The sequence below is a fragment of the Lactuca virosa genome, chromosome 3 (assembly GCF_052849685.1).
Source record: "Lactuca virosa cultivar CGN04683 chromosome 3, Lactuca_virosa_CGN04683_v6, whole genome shotgun sequence".
Taxonomy (NCBI): domain Eukaryota; kingdom Viridiplantae; phylum Streptophyta; class Magnoliopsida; order Asterales; family Asteraceae; genus Lactuca; species Lactuca virosa.
In genome coordinates, this window is record NC_136428.1 from 281,816,783 (window position 1) to 281,824,398 (window position 7,616).

Genomic DNA, 7,616 nt, shown 5'->3' on the forward strand with positions numbered 1-7,616 from the left:
TAATAATAATAATAATAATAATAATAATAATAATAATAATAATAATAATAATAATAATAATAATAATGTGCACCTGATCCGAGTGTTACATTCAATTTCGAAATTTGTTTTATTTCTTATCTATTTGATTTCTCTTTTTCTAATTTCTTCTATATTTGAATACAGTAGAAAAAGAGTGAAAGTCTCAAAGACTTACTGGATTTGTGTATCTGATTTATCCAATGTTTGACCTTCGATTTCTCTTCTATTTGTGCTCGATATAATCTGTTCCAAAAATCATATTTGGGTAACAGGCAACTTTAATTTTGAAATCTGCTTTATTTCTTATCCATTTGATTTCTCTCTATCTCATTTCTTCTATATTTGATTAAGTAAAAGAGTGTCAAAGTCTCAAAGACTAATTGGATTTGTGTATCTGATATCTCCAATGTCTGACCTCCGATTTCTCCTCTATTTGTGGTCGATATATGTTGTTCCAGAAATCAAATTTGGGTAATATGCAAGTTCAATTTCGAAATTTGTTTTATTTCTTATCCATTTGATTTCTCCCTGTTTGGTTTCTTTTATATTTGATTACTGTAGAAAAGAGTCAAAGTTTCAAAGAAATATTTGATTTTTGTATCTGATTTCTCCTGTATTTGACCTCCGATTTCTCATATATTTGTGCTCGATATCTGTTGTTCTAGAAATCAAATTTGGGTAAGTTTAATTTCGATATCTGTTTATTTAGGTTTGTTTCCGAATTCAGAAATTTGTGTTTCTAAAGTTTTGTGTTCTTGTTTATGTCATGTGAAACAGGAGCCATACTTCCTTTTATTTTGAATCTTATATTTGGACTTCTAGAGGCTTTATTACAAAATTGAAGCTCTTGAAATCGTATCTACGAACTACTATGAATCAAGAAAGATTGAATGGATTAGCAATTTAAGTATCGAAAGTGATTTTTTACAAATTATTGATTGATGTAAAATAAAAGATGATTTCGCTTCAAAAAATGCACGGAAATATTGTTTTTAGGTGATTTTTGTAGGTTTTTGTTTGTACTATTTATATGATAATTTCCTGCATTTTCGATTTTATAAATCTTTTATATATATGTTTTCTCTATTTGTACGGTACATATATAAGGGCATAAAATTTTTAACTTGCCCCGGGTAGTAAAAAACAATGGACTGGTCCTAGTCATGATAGTGAATAACTCTTTAGTAATTCTTGTTTTGCATGAGAATACAAACAACTAGCTTACACATATTAATGTGTCAATAATTGAAGTATGAATCAACGTTTATGAACTACATGAAGCTCGCAGCGATAATTACAAAGGATCTTCTATAACCATTTCTTTCTTTCTTTTGATCGGTTATCTACACAATTAACATCGTAACATCGAGACAAAGTGTCAAAAAGTATTACATACAATCTCAATGTTTAAAAGATGATGATCTATACCGGTGTATTAAAATTATTAATTTGTATATCTATTTTCATAGTACACATATATATGAGTTGTATATATTCTACATTATATTTCTACTTTATAATAGTATAAATTTATAAGGTCATATGTTATACCCATCATAACCACTATAGTGGTGAGTGCCACATCATCAACATACTCCCTACCACTAACCATGAGATACCTACCACTAAACACACCACTCCATCTCTTTTTTTTAATTAAATTTAATTCAAAAATACAATGAAAATACAATGAAAACATATTTTTTTAAACTAGTTTTTTATTCAATAAAAAAACATTACGTTAATTTAAAAAACAACTTAAAATAAAATAGAAAAAAAAAACCATAAAAATACAAACACAAACAACTTAAACTAATTTTTTAAACCCCATTTTTTAAGCAATCTATTTTGGAGAATCCTTAAATTTTAGTCAAGCTTTGAGATGTGTAAATGGTTTGTGGTTTATGTCTTTGTATTCATGCATGTCTTTATGTCTTTGGCGAACTCGCAATATTTTACCCTTATATCATGATACTTGGAACATATTTCATCAAGCTACTGCTAACTTCTCTTCTTCCTCTTCCGATCAATTCCACATTTTGGGAGTCATGGTTTTTGAAAGATCAAGAAACACAAGTGTGTGATTGTGAGAGAAGAATTGTGTGAGATAGAAGAAGGTGTATTGTGGTATTTATATAGTAGATTTATAATGATTGTTTATTTAGGTAAAATTTAAAAAAAAAAAAAAAACACCCTAAACTAGGGGTTAGAAGCATTAAATTGCAAATCAAATTCAATTGGCCGATGCTCTCCGTTGTATACACCACGAACACGGAGGACCACGACTCCTCGGGGTGGTGTGCACGGTGGTTTTCTATGGCCACGTATACCACGGACTCATACGTGCTTTGTATACCGTTTGGTCTAATATGAAGTTATTATACATAATAAAAAGGTGAAATATATAACTAATAATCTTAAATATCATTGTTAAATTATTCTTTACTTTTTACGTATATACCTATTTCTAAAACAATGAATATATTAAACAAATTTGATAAACATATTTAATAATGTCAATGGTATTTGTTTTTTGTTTTTTTTTAACTTTATAACTATATCCACAACTGTAACATCACTTTGAACAATATACTTTCACATTTTAGAAAAGTTGTGTTGCATATTTTGCCCATCAAATTTGTTTTATTAACCAAACAAATAGTAAAACCAAAAAGTACCCATAGGATGAATTCACATCCTTAAACGCCTCACAACAACTCAAAAACATGCCAACCAAAAAAAAAAATATCAATTACCCGCACATCGCAACTCTCTATCTGCATTCTCCTTAATCCGCCTCTCAAGCTCCGGCCTAAAATGGCGGATAAGACCTTGCACCGGCCACGCCGCCGCATCACCAAGCGCACAAATTGTATGCCCTTCAATCTGCTTCGTCAACTCATAAAGCATATCCACTTCCTCCATTTTCGCATTCCCGACCTTCATCCGCTCCATCATCATCCACAACCACGTCGTCCCCTCCCTACACGGCGTACATTGGCCGCAGCTCTCATGCTTATAAAAATACGCCAACCGTGCAATCGCATCCACGATATCCGTAGACTTATCCATCACAATCACCGCCGCCGTTCCCAGCCCAGACCCCACATCTTTCAGTGCATCAAAATCCATCAACACATCATCACACACCGTTTTTGGAATCAACGCCACCGAGGAACCACCGGGGATCACCGCAAGTAAGTTATCCCAACCACCTCGAACACCACCGCAATGCCGCTCTAGCAACTCTTTTAACGGGATACTCATCTCCTCTTCGACTGTGCATGGTTTGTTTACATGACCGGAGATACAAAACAATTTCGTCCCGGAATTATTCTTCCTCCCGAAACTCGCGAACCATTCCGGGCCACGTCTGAGAATCGTCGGAGCAACGGCGACCGTTTCCACGTTTGTGACAGTCGTTGGACATCCGTAAAGACCGGTGTTCGCCGGAAACGGAGGTTTCAATCTGGGTTTCCCTTGTTTCCCTTCGAGACTTTCAAGAAGTGCAGTTTCTTCACCGCAGATGTAGGCTCCAGCACCGAAAGCTATATGAACATCGAAATCGTATCCTGAACCACAAGCGTTTTTTCCTAATAAACCGGCGGAGTAAGCTTCGATTCTTGCCTTCTCGAGGCTGAGTCGTTCGTTAACGTATTCTCCCCGGATGTAGATGTAGGCGGCGCATGCTCTCATCCCTACTCCGGCGATTAAACACCCTTCAAGTAGTTTATGAGGATCATGTCGCATGATTTCTCGATCTTTGCAGGTTCCTGGTTCACTTTCGTCTGCGTTGATTACAAGATAGGATGGTCGGCCATCGGAGGCTTTTGGCATGAACGACCATTTGAGCCCCGCCGGAAAACCAGCTCCACCGCGACCACGTAAACCGGATTTCTTGATTTCTTCAACGATCCAATCGGTGCCTTTGTGTATTAGATCTTTGGTTCTATGCCAATCACCACGTTTTCTGGCGGATTTGAGGTAAGGGTCGTGTACACCGTAGAGGTTGGTGAAGATGCGATCTGAATCGTTTAAGTTGCCGAAGTGGGATTTTTCCGGTGGTGGTTGTACGGTGGTGAAAAGACGAGTTCCCAGCATGGAACTCCCATTGTGATGCCATGTTGAAGAAGCTCTTTGTAGAGAAAGATTAATCCTCCTCATGAATTAAATCAAAAATTGCTAAGAAAATTAAAAGAATTTAGAAAAAAGAATGTGGTTCTGAAACATAAATTTCCCGGCGATGAGCATATCCATGCATGATTGAATGTATTTGCAAAATGATAATGATCAGTCACTGATCCGATTTTCATGACGAAGGTTTGCAAGGAAGGCAATGAATTAGTCAATATCATTTTACTATAACCAAATGAGACCAACTTTTGTTGAATAATTAGATTATGAACTCGATGGGTCAAATGTTATCAAGTTCTCGAAATTAAATTAAATTTGTAGTAACTTGATTTGCATTTCAATACATTTTGAATCGAGTTTTTTATTTTTATGAAAAGTAAATTTGATAAATCTATTACAAGACCGGATGATATGAGTAGAAACTCCCCTCACTTTTTATGGGCCACAACATTATTTCCCTCACTTTCCTTTTTCTCATCTAAACCCATGGAGGTGAGAAGCTTCCCTCGCTATTTTGTTTTTTTATTTTTTTAAATAAAATTAATTCTTTTTTATGATTTATTATTTTTAAATTAATAATAAATATAAATTTTAATTAAAAATAAAAAACATTTTGTTAATTAAAATAAAAATTACATTAAACCGAATATTTAAATAAGTAGAAAAAAAAAACACAAACAAAAAATCAAACAAACCACAACATAGAAAACATAATTAATATCCTAATTTTTTAAAAAAAACCAAAATATGTCATGCGAATTCATCTTCCTCGTCATTGACCTCATCGTCTTCATCATTCTCATGAACGTCACTCTCGTTATCGGAATCTTCGCTCTCGACGAACATATCAGAATCCTCGTCTGATTGGTCAAACAAATCATCGTGACAAAACTCCTATAAACATGCTCCACCAAATCAGCACGAAGGGAGTTCTGAATGTCGTGATTGTGTACTTCTCTTCTATTTGCCCTATACTCTTGTGTACCAACGGCTACTCCTTCGACATTTGGTAAAACTTCATTTTCGTTGTACTGACATATCGCTCTTCCTTCGTCTTCAAGAATCATATTATGCAATATGATACATACATACATTACGTGTTGTAACCTTTTCACTTCATATGACCTTGCCCCGACTGCTAGTACTTGCCAACGTCTCTTAAGTACACCAAATGTTCGCTCCACATCCTTCCTAGCTGACTCTTGCGCCTCTTTAAACTTTTTCATTTTTGGGTAGTTAGGACATGTAAACGATTTCACAAAAATAGACAAGGGAGGATACATATCGTCAGTAAGATAGTATCCACGCTTATATGCTACCCCGTTTGCTTGAAAAGGTACATCATGCAACTTTCCAAGGTAGATATCGTTGAATACCGGCGACTGGTCTAGCACATTGATGCCATTGTTTGCACCAGCTGGACCAAAGAATGCATGTCATATCCAAAAATCATGTGGTGCGATAGCCTCTAGAATGATTGTCGGCTCTTTGTGGTCGCCTCTTATGTACTGACCACGCCATGCGTTGGAGCATAATAACCAACTCTAATGCATGCAATCGATACTACATAACATTCCAAGGAATCCATGCTTGCCTTCATGCACCGTGTACAATTTGTGGATATCGTTCATAGTTGGTTTACGCAGATATCGTTGTCCATAAACCAAAAGATCGCTTCGCAAAACTTGTACACACACTCCCGCACGGTACACTCTGACATCCTAAAATACTCGTCTCATTTGTCTACGCTCATGTCGTATGCTAACTGACGAATTGCAGACGTGCATTTTTGAATTGGAAAGAAACATTTTATCCGTCTCGCATTCATTTTCCATTGGAAATATGGAAAACGACCTTACAAATCGCAAACAATACATAAAAATAGTTCATTCCTCATCTGGAACCGACGTCGAAACTTTACAGCGTAGATGACGTCATCTGCAAAGTAGTCTTCTATAAGACGATCGTGTCCGGCTTCGCGATTTCTACGCAACGGCGGCTTTCTTGGTTTAGATCGTGCACGTGATGTTTCGCCTTGTCGTTTTTGAAAGTATGCAACCGTTTTCACCATGACGGAACCGATAAACTTAGCCTCCTCTTGAGCCGTCGAATCGGATGATGTAGATGATGACATTTTGATTAATATTTTTTGGAGAGAGTAAGAAGGTATGGGTTAAAAAATTGTTTAGATGTTGTGGTATTTATAGTGGGGGAATAGAAAAAAAAAATTATATATATATATATATATATATATATATATATATATATATATATATATATATATTAACGTTATCTAGCCGTTGGAACAAAAAAATATAAATAAATAAATAATCAGCCAATCGGAAGAGGAGTGAGAACGTGGCAGCCACACCCCCCACCCTCCTCCCCGCGCCACCCTTCCTGCACCGCCGATGCGGTGTTCATCGGAGCGGGATGCTTCCCGCAGGCATTCCCGCGCCCGGCTCCGTCCGGCCTAATAAATGAAGATAACTTTGTCATATGTCAATATGCAATAAGTTTTGACACTTGTCATGATAGTTTTTAAATAAATAATATCCACATGTCAATTTATGGTTTTTTTTCAATTTTTAAAATTAAAAAGCCACATAATACTTATGCTTATATATATAATGTATTAAATATAATATATATGATAGTAAATTGCAATTTATATGTTTCTTAATTCCTTATATTAAAATTTTATTTTAAAAAATACTTATTGTTTATATTTCAATATTTTATTTTTTTTTAATCAACCCATGCAATAAATACATGGGTTTTACACCTAGTGTTTAACATATTAAAATCTTTGACTTAAGCTTGTTCTTTCAAGCATATAGCAAAATTCAAAAAGAGTCGGTAAACAATTAACAGACACTACAAGAATAACACCATTAGCGGCGACAACCCTTTTTAGCGACGAAATACGCCTTCCGTGTTGTATGTTGCCGCTAATTGTGAAAAACCATGATCCGTGTTGATTTGGTCCTACTCCAACAGCTCACAATAGACGTCGTACATAGCAATAGCGGCGAAGCCTTTTGCGGTGATGGCTGCCGCCGTTGATACTAAAAAAAAGATCTGGATAAATTCCCTCTAAAACTCGTCACTGCTAATAAGCTTTTGTCGTCGCTGATATATCTTTGTCGCCGCTAATACATGTCGCCGCTAAAGGCTTGACGGGATATACACAACACACAACTGATTTCCTTTCCTCTCCCGCCTTTGTTTTTCTCTGACGATTCCACCGGCAAATACCAACACAATCCATCCATTTCGTTGGCTCGTACTCAAGTTCCGTCAATTTCGTCGAAGATTCATATCACCGCGCGATGAGGAATCGTATTACCAGCGACGAGGAAGTAAAATCGGCAACCACATGTGGGTTTTTTCCTTCTTCTCCATTGATTTTGTTTTCATTTTCTTCTCCCACTAATTTAAGAGTCGGATTGTTGCAGACC

The 7,616-nt window shown here is 35.8% G+C and overlaps 1 pseudogene; it reads right to left on the minus strand.

Annotated features, from left to right (window-relative positions):
* Positions 1–2,657: 2,657 nt before the first annotated feature.
* Positions 2,658–4,308, minus strand: LOC145162977 (NADH dehydrogenase [ubiquinone] flavoprotein 1, mitochondrial pseudogene; annotated as a pseudogene).
* Between the last annotated feature and the right edge of the window lie 3,308 nt (positions 4,309–7,616).